Source organism: Glycine soja, chromosome 11 (genome assembly GCF_004193775.1).
Source record: "Glycine soja cultivar W05 chromosome 11, ASM419377v2, whole genome shotgun sequence".
Taxonomy (NCBI): domain Eukaryota; kingdom Viridiplantae; phylum Streptophyta; class Magnoliopsida; order Fabales; family Fabaceae; genus Glycine; species Glycine soja.
The window spans coordinates 22,472,625-22,483,006 of record NC_041012.1 but is presented as its reverse complement, the minus strand read 5'-3'; the positions used below and the strand labels follow the sequence as shown (position 1 = coordinate 22,483,006).

Below are 10,382 nucleotides of genomic sequence, written 5' to 3'. Positions count from 1 at the left end.
TCGAGGACGAGGAACAAACCTTGATCGAAGACGAGGAGCGAAGATGGTAGTCAACCATGCGCGAGAACCACAGAGGTGCTGGAAAGCCTTCACGATGATCGACTATGACGAAGAGGGAGAAAGGGTAGTGCAAAATGAAAATAACACCACTGAGGTGCTAGAAAGCCTATGGAGACAATCGACTAAGATGAAGAGGGAGAAAGGAAGCAACTCAGACGAGGGCTAGGGTATACGACTTTGTGAGGGAAAAAGAAATTAATTAAATTGCTTCAATTTCAAAGATGGTGTTTATAACGACCGTCTTTGAATAATAGAATACAACGACGTGCCTATTAACCCGTTTTTGTAAAGCGAATTCGACATCGTTTTTAACAAAAATGTAGTTGAAATACAAGTTATATTTACTAAAATGCCATTGTCTTGTAAACAAAGACGTTTTCTGCACCACCGACGTTGAAAACACGTTGTAGAATATCAATTTTGCAATAGTGGTGGTACTCCGAGACACATATATGTTAGCATTCTATGTCAGTTTTGACAAAGGAGCACGGACAACATGCCCTTAGCAGCCAGACTCTCAACTGACAAATTATCTCTAATATCTTATTATTTAAATGTATTGCAATTTCCTTATCATGTGACAGGTAAATAATCATCTCTAAGCTACACATTATCTATAAGCCAACATTATCTGGTGACTATTATCTAAAAATCGGTAATTATCTGCAAGGGTTGTTACATCATTATAACAGTCCCTACAAATAAGAACCCACAATTCACTCTCCCTTCTATAAATATCAGGTTTCATTTCACTCTTTTCATACTTACTCATACTCTCTTAACTCACGTACTTGAGCGTTGGGGTTCTTTATTTTGTAGTTCCCCCTCTTGTCTTCTTAACAAAGGGAGCTCTCAATCCAAGGTGCAAGATCTTGGAGTCTGCATTGGCCATGTCCAACCTGACATGATACAGTTTCAGATTTTGGTAATGCTATTACAAAAATAGGATTTAACATTGCCTGGTTGACATCGGTTTTGACGATAATTGATGATAACAAAAAGGTGATGACATAATTGTAAATAAAATGAATTTGTTAACATTGATTTTCCGAAAACTGATGTTGTGTAGTTTAATTTAACATTGATTTTCAAAAACCGATGTTAATGTTAATACTTTTAACATTGATAGTTTTCACATCAGTTAATAACCGATTTTAAAAGTCTTTAATAACCAATATTAGAAACTTATTTTCTAATAGTGTAAATACAATATATATATGTTCAAAATAGAAATTTTGTAAATATATATTAAAATTGTGCACTGAGGTCAACTTTGATGAGTTTTTTCAAAGAGTTAATCAACACAAAAGTAACAAAACAAAAACAGCATATTCTAAATGCAAATTCTGTGTCGGTCAGTCGGTGACTAGCTAGAAAAATGCAAATTAAATTTCCAACCTAACATCTCTTAAAAAATTCAAAAATCTAACCAGAAAAAACATGTGATTGTAAATGTATGAACCATAAGAATCTTTGGTGGTCCTTCCTTATCTCATTTATATATGCAACGGTTTCAGATGGCATTTAACTAATCGGCTATTTCTAAAAACATAGAGATAGCGTTAATTTGTTTTTAATATTATTTTTTTTATCAATTTCATATTTAAATTTTAAATTTATAATATTTTAGTCTTTTTGTTCAAATCATGAAAATGAATAATACCTCAGATTGACTTAATTCGGCCGGGGATGAAAGTAATATTTTTTACCGTAAAAATGTCTGATTAATCCAAGCATTGAAATTAATTAAGAAGATGAAAGTATCAGACATACAATTTTAAAACCTTTTTTTAACACAATGTAGAGAGGATAACATGCATAAAAATTAAGAAAATGACGATAATTTAGATTGGGCTTGTCTTTTTATGTGTCGCTACTCGCTATGCAGAGATTGTCCGTTTCATGTAGAATTTGAAATCTATTATTGGAATCTTGGTGAGTTTTATGACCAACTTAATTACCTTATTTGAATTTCAGTTAAGTTATCATTAAATACGTTAAACTTTTTTTTTGGTGCAGTTGCATTTGGGAATTCAAACTCAAGAATAATATTTGGCTTGTTAAATTTTAGTCAATTAAAATTACAATATTGTTTACCTACTCTTATACTATAAATTATAATACTCATCTCACTCACTCTCTAAATTAGATATTGTCAATAGTTTTTGTTTTCTTCTTCTTGAGAGGTATATCTCTCTACGTCGTTAACGGATGATTAAAAAAAAAAATCTCCCTAAACCATCTCAAACAAACCTTTTATCTATATTCTTAATTTTTTTAACGGGGGGAGTTATAAGATTGGAAGGATGGTAGAAGGAAAAGGGAGGGAGAAAAACTTTGCGTGTTTGATTCATTTATTAATAAAAAAATTAATAATAAATAATTAATATTTTCCAATAAAAAAATAATTTTTTAAGATATAAATATATTTTTAATTCTTGTAATTTAATGTCCTTTTGTCTTTTGCTTTTGCAAAACTGAGAGAAATATAATTAGTAAGAACTAAAAAAATAATTTTGCAAGACCAAAAGTATAAAAAAAAACTAAATTATAACGACTACAAAAATATGTAAGTCTTTTTTTAATTGTATATCCATTTTAATTTAAAAATAATCTCATCACCATTAAATTATTATCATAAATATTAAATATAATTTATATATTAAAATATTTATTTTCATAATTTTAATTATATATAAGTATTTATCCTATATAATACACAAATTAAAATACTAGTTTAAAATAAATAAAAAGTAAATAATCTCATTTGTTTACTTTATACATAAATTTAATTTTACAGTAAATCTTACAAATAATAAAATTATTTAAAGAAAATATTAAATGTTTTGCATACTAAAAATACATTCAGTATTTTTAATTCACTGAACTAAAATAATTTAATAAAGAGTAATATCTGCTTCAGATTTGAAAAAATATTTTTACAATTACACATTTATACCTATATAATAATACCCTTTATCAACTACTAAAGAATTGTTTGTATATTTTTTAATTTTTATATACAATTTGAAAATCCTTATATTATTTTTTAATCAATATTTTAGATATAGTTTTTTTGGTACATTATTGTATATTATTTTGTACATATTTTAGATACAGTTTGAATGACTTATAAAAATATATTTGATTGAAGAAACTCGTATAATACAGCTTTTTCTAATTTTAAATTTTTTCATAATTTTTTTTATTACGAGAATAATTATAACTCAAATGAAAACTTTACATATCTCTCCATGAGTGTTTTGCGGCCATAAAACAGATTAAGCAATTATTCAATATAATTTTATTATATGAGGGTTTATGTCATTAGCTTAATCATAAAGATTATAAAAATAAACTAACATATTAATTTAATGTTTAACAAAAAAAATTATTATAATAAATTAAAAAGACAAGGGTCATAAGAAGAGTTTTCAACGTTATTTAGTGTGTTAATTATATTTGAAAAACTTACATTTTACTTTACTTAGCAGTATAAATTTAGTTTGTATCATGTGTTATATATATATATATATATATATATATATATATATAAATTAAAATTAAGAGGTCATACCTTTAAAAAATGTATGTATTTGGAAATATTAATTTCTGAATATCGACTGAGCTTAGGGACGATATCCAATTGTCGACACCCAATAAAAAAATAAAAAATAAAGGATTGTTTTATACAGATATATTTGAACACTCTATTATTTTGAACATCTCATCAAAATGTTTTATTTCTTTTTATCTTTTTCTTTTTATTACATCATATGATATGTATAGTTTTCTTTTTTTTTATTCTCTTTCTAACCGTTAATTAGCATTTAGGTGTTCATATATATTTTTCCTTGTTTTATCACTACATGAAAAAAAATCGCTGGTAAGGATCAGATGACACAAAAAAAGTGAAAACAGCAAAGTAACCATGGGCCACCTGGTTCTGCCGCTACTAAGCTGCCACCACTGCAGTTGTACCCTAAAATATTCTCCAACATCAAGGAAAGAAGAAAAATACAAAAATCTATAGGAAAGCAAATATTGTTTATAAGCATACCATACAAACCAACAAATTAAGAAAGGAAGAAATTAAAACAATAGCCAGAGGAAAGAAAAAGATTGAATGAGAAGGTTTGGTGCATTTTGAAAGATAAGTCAAAGGTTTCATACCCACTTTTCCAAAAACTTGCCAAACAAGATATATATCAAAGAAAATATTATAAGCCTTAATTATTATATATATCATCATTTACTTAGTTTTCACACTTTACTCTTATAGAGTCTATTTGCCATGACCACTTACCCTTACACTTCTTTTAGTCCTCAACAACAACAACAAGAAGTAGATGAGGTTCAATTCTCTGATGACAAACACTTTTCCCTACATGGAAAGATATTGCTTTTTGTTTTTCTCTCTGCCTTCTTTCTACTCTTTGTGTTCGTCCTCATGATTCCATGGCTGAAGAATCATGCAAGGGGTTCTCATGATTCAGGAACAGAAGAAGATTCGATTGAGTTCCAGAATAACACTGCGTCACAAAACTGGTTCAGAAGAAGAAGGAAAGAAGATGATGCCAACACCATGCAACAACAGTAGCAAATTCTATTCTCCTTTTATAATGTGAGGAATTGCTTATTTTTGGAGCAAGAAGTTAAGTGCTTGAATTTCCGTGTGAATATGATGTAGCTAGAGTTTAATTAGATATCTGATTCTGTGTGCAGAAACTTGTTTGTTGGTTATGTTGGTAATTATTGAATATTTGTAGTCTTGTCAGTGTCATAACACCTTATGATATACACACATAGTTGAAGCATATCAACATATTTTTCGTGTATTTACTTTTTAGTCCTTGTGATGTAGGAGAAATTAACCTACATAGTGTAGCTGGATCGTTAACTCCGTTAATCAGTTATCTGGTATGTTCCTTCAATTCAATGCTCTTCTTGTCAGTTGTGTTCCTTAAAGACTACTGAACGTTTGAACCTGTCTTTTTTATGAATGAATATACATGTCTTGTTGTTTGTTCTCGAGTGTTGTTTTTTTCTTTTGGAAATCACTTTTGCAATGTACCCTACTTAATTTATTATTTTACAGCAGTGAGAAAAACACTATTATTTTACACTTCTGTACATTGTTTAGGGGAGAAAAATAAAATTATATAAATCACTAATGATATTTGAAGAAAAAGTGAGGTATATATATACTATTCTTGTTTACTTTAATTTTAATTTTTCTAGAAAATAAAATAAAATAAAATATATATTGTAACATATTATCCTTTTCTTTTATCATGTTTTGAGATAAGTGAAGTGTAAAATAGCGCAGTGTAAGATTTTTTATGCTAAATATTACTTATGGAAAGAAAGACTAAGAATGTATCGAGAGTTATATTTTCTTGTTTATAAAATAAAGTGGTGTAAGAATGATTCAATGTGTGTCAAGCAGGTCCTGAAATTTTGTAAGTTTGAGGTCAAATAAGAAATAAGTTCAACTTATATTTAAAAGTATTTAAAACTATAAATATATGTTAAAAATTAATCACGTAATTTCATTAAACACAATAGAGTTTATTACAGTAGAAAAATAACATAATTTTAATTAATAAATATTAGAAGATACATTACAGTAATTTTTTATTTAATTTATTCTTATGTCAATTCTGTCATTCAATTTATATCTTCCAAAAATATTTTATATACATAAATATTCATATATAAAATAGGTATAACAACATGTCATGGTGGGAGAAGTTTTAACTCTCCCCAACCACTGCATAAGACACAGAATGAGTTCAAGTTTAAAAGAGACAAGTTTATATTTTTTTATACTCATCCACATTCTAATAAGATATTACTGAGTTTGGGTAAACTCACGTGGAACTGACACATGTTTTACAATTTTAATATACATATATATTTTTCAAATATAATTAAATTTAATATTTATATAATATCCCTCAAAGAAAATTTTGTAATCCATCCATGTCATCTATCAATAATAAAAAGATAAAATATGTTTTTTTTTATCCATATAAATATCGAAATGCTTGAAATTTGTCTCTGTAAAATTTTTAATATGTTTTTCATCCTCGCAAAATTGAAATGTCTTGTTTTTTAGCCTGAAATTAGACTTGGATGAATCCGAACTTAAGTTTCTGAGGTATGTCCATTAAAAATTAGACACTTATCCTATTTTTTCTTTCCCTTTCTTTTTCTCTCTAATATGACCATGGTCTCTTCCTTCTCTCCCTCCACCCCCTCTGTTTCTACTCCATTGAACCCTTTCAGCCCCTCCTCCTCCCACCTCCACGACAACCTTCGACAATGACTTCCTCCTCATCAAGGCTGCTGGCTCAACCCTGACATCAAATGGCATCATCCTCACCCCTTTGTTCCTAGCTAGTTAACCATGTCGTGTAAAACTCCATACTCACGTCCTTTAGAAGATGTATTCCCACCCAACTTGGCTCCTCTGTGGCCAAACAATTTACAATCCGAATTCATTTTTTCTGGTATCCAATTGAATTGGAATATGGAATATCATAATAGACATGGGACAAGACAAAGTGGCTTGACGAATGTCACCGAAAAGTCTCCTTGTCCACATGACTCTCCATAACCACACTATTCTTCCCCACACACACTCCACAATATTTTCTAAATATAGGTTATTTGGAGGTTAGGGATTTCAGATTTGGGGTTGGGAATTTCATATTTGAGGGTAAAAGATGGTGGCTATTTGGTTGAGGTGCAGTGGTGATGGTGGACTAGTGGTTGAGGCGTGGTTCAATTTGATGGTGTTAATGGTGGTGTTTGGTGATGGAGGTGGGCTTGTGCTTTAAAAAAGAAAGGGGTGTTTTTGCAAAAAAATAAAATAAAATAAATAACTCCTACAATTTTTGGCAATTTTTAACTGACAAAAATTGTGATTTGAATTTTATTTAAATTTTTTCTATAATTTATGATGGTTTTTAACCGCCAAAAATTATATTTTCAAATTTCAATTAAAAAATGCCACATAAGTTTGGATTCATAAAATCTAGCTCTGGACCAAAAAACAATGCATTTCAATTTTGCGAGGACAAAAAACATACCGAAAATTTTACAAGGACGAATTTCGAACATTTTGATATATATATATATATAAAACATATTTTAGCCATAATAAAATATCATTTCTTATTGATATTAATAACTAACTTTTAGTTTTTTTTTTATATTTTAGTTTTTTTTTTTTTGCATTTCTTGTCTTGTTAAAAAAACAAGCACTTTAAGTATATTATAATAGAACTATTGTATATTGAGAGTTAAAATATTATGATTTATAAAAGTAAGATATTAGGAAAGACTAACAACCCTCAAAGTGTTACTTTTTTAATCACACATCACATTTTATTTCAATAAAAAAGGAAGCATAAAATAAAAATAATAATTTTAATCTATTTATAAAAATATAAAATTATTACAGAACTATAAGATATTTAAAAAAAAAATTGTACGTCTGTGCAACACAAAAAAATATTACGCAACTATAAGTTTTATTTTTAATTTTTTAAAATTTGTGTTTGTAGGGTAGGGGGGAGGATTTTAGTTGAGGAGGAGGGAAGGAAGAAAAAGGGTTTTGATTACACATTTTGTTTGGTAAAGAGGAAGGGGGGAAATAACCCTTTCTATGTTTGGTTCAAAAGAAAAAAGGAAGATATTATAAAAAAAAATGAATTCCAATGACACTATTTTTGTAATTGGTTGAAATCATCAATTTTGTGGGTTATATATCTCATTTAATATCATATAGAAAGTGTTAGAAAAAAAAGAGTGTTTGAGAGAGTGTCGCTAATATTCTTCTTTTTATTAAAATTATTTTACTTTTATATTCTTATAATTTTAGATTTTAAAACATAAATAATGATATTTTAATCAATCCACTTCAAATGTTTTAAATTTCCTCCCCTTTTCTCCAAATCCCTCTATTGGAGTTCAAGTCTGAAGGTGAAGTTCAACATTGAGTAGAAATGGAAAACTTGAACAACATATAAGTGGGGAAGACCCATAAACATGATGCCTTAAAGTTTTTGATTGAAGTGTGGTGTCAAGTTTACTTGTGTGATGTTCTTGTGGCTCATTGGTAAAAATCTCTTCAGTGTTTTATTCCCCTCGATCAGTTTCCCAACAATCAGTATCAAAGCTAATATGGTTCGCCTAGGTGATTAACTCAAGCGAGTATAATAGAATTGATGGTGGATCTAGACATGGGGATCCCTTGTATTGAAATCCTTTCTAGCGTTAGGTCCATATATGGAGATTGAAAGTCTTTTAGTATATGGAGGCCAGTTGGCCTGTTCTGTCACTGTGAAACACTGGAATGCATATGCAAGTAATTAACTATAACATGTTGGCAATAATGAATAAACTCTAAGGGCCTAACAATGGAGAGCATATTGGCAACCACGATTAAGAGCTAAGACCATCATTGGATACTCGTGGATCGAAAAAAGGCTTCGCTTGAAGGGGAACTATAGAAGCAAATAATACAAGAAGGGGAGTTGAATTATGTTTTTAGAAATTTTAAACTTTTTCTAAGACTAAAAATAGGATTATCGTATGATGTAAATAGACCTAAAAACACTTAGAGATCATACTATATCAGATGACGAGAAAAATAGTTTTCTTTGTAAAACAAAACAACATATAAGATCCAAAAACAAATTCAAATCATTTGTCAGTTAAAATAATAGAGACAAGCACACAAAGAATTATGTTGGTTCATCCTAAACCCGAGACCACATCTCGTTCTTGGTAACCCACCGAGTTTCCAATAACTTAACAAAGTTACAAGTATTTTTCATTGCCACTTCTTAATCTTACTCTTGCAAGCTCTACCACAAGCTTGACTTAAATCCACTATTCTTTGTCCTACCAAGCCAATGTTGGCTCTAAATAGATTAATAAGATTTGTTGGAATTTTGCACACTGATCAAATTTCTTATCATCTTACAAATGGATATCACTCGGTACTTTTAGTTTTTTTCTCTTAAGGTATACAAAGTGTTTTGAGAAATTAGTATCTTTACAAGAATTTACATAAAGCTTTATAGGAAAGAATGAAAGAGTTTGTTCGCGTAGATGATTCGTATCTTGTTTTTCAAAGCTTCTTCTATATATAGCCTTCATCTCCAAGTATTTTTTGTCTCACAATGGTTGGATTCTTCACTTTGTTCTTTGTTTGAAGTCTTGAGTTTGTTGGAGTATTTAATGCTTGCATTAAATGCATGTCGTTTCTTCATGCAAAGTCCATGCTAATAGGCTAGCATGGTTTGTACCCCAGTAGGGAAGTGATAAGTGCTATGCATACGTCATTTTTATTTTGAAATCACATAGCAATTATCCAATTTTTGTTCTTTTTTATTGCTTCTTTTGTGTTAAAACAATAGCAACATAACTTCTTCTGAGTTTTTATCCTGGAGATGCTAAAGTTAATGATTTTATAGTAATTTTGGTTGTATTTCTTGTAGAGATATAGCAGAGGTATGGAAGAGGATTGAAGAACAGAAGTGTCACACTCAACGTGACCTTCTCACTTAGCGCATCAAGACCGCTTAGCCCAAGAAGCCTGCTTAGTGCAAGAAGCTAACTTAGAGGCCAACTATAGGGCGCATCTGGCGATTTAGCTTGCATATGGCAACTTAGCATGCATCTGGTGGCTTAGTGCACATGCATTTGGTGGCTTAGCGCCTATGCATTTGGCGACTTAGTGCATAATCACTTATACCAGCTAGACTTTGCATGTACGCTCAGCGCGCACATGCAGACTTAGCACACAGTGGCAATTTTGATTAGTCATCAAGTGGGAAGATATTTGCAAAAAGTGATTATATATATATAAAAAATCAACATTCATTCATTCATTCCTTTATTACAAAGCAAAGGACAACAGAGGAGAGAAAAGGAGACATAGGAAGCCATACACAATCGATGCAAGGAAATTCCATTTCTTTCTATTTTTCTTCCATTAGATCCCATATTATATTTGTAAGTCTCTCATGACAATGAGAGGCTAAAACCACCCATTTTTGAGAGCTCTGCAAACCAAAATCTCTTTGATATAATGATTCTAAACTATCTATTAATATGATGTTGATATTATTGTTCATCTCTTTGCTCATTCACATGTCTTTGGTCTCACCATCCATTTTCATGAACTGTTTTAGGATTTAGGCATTGGGAAATTTTATATGCTAAGAACTTGGAAAGAACATCTAGGTAATCCATGTCTAGAGATAGAGTGGGATTGTCTAGCCTATTTATGCATCTCTACTCGC

At 29.8% G+C, this 10,382-nt stretch overlaps 1 long non-coding RNA gene across 1 annotated transcript; it reads left to right on the top strand.

Annotated features, from left to right (window-relative positions):
• The first annotated feature begins 4,193 nt into the window (after positions 1-4,193).
• Positions 4,194-10,213, top strand: LOC114373867. Its single transcript, XR_003658484.1, has 2 exons — positions 4,194-4,980; positions 9,576-10,213. It is a non-coding gene; the product is annotated as an uncharacterized LOC114373867 (long non-coding RNA).
• Positions 10,214-10,382: the final 169 nt, after the last annotated feature.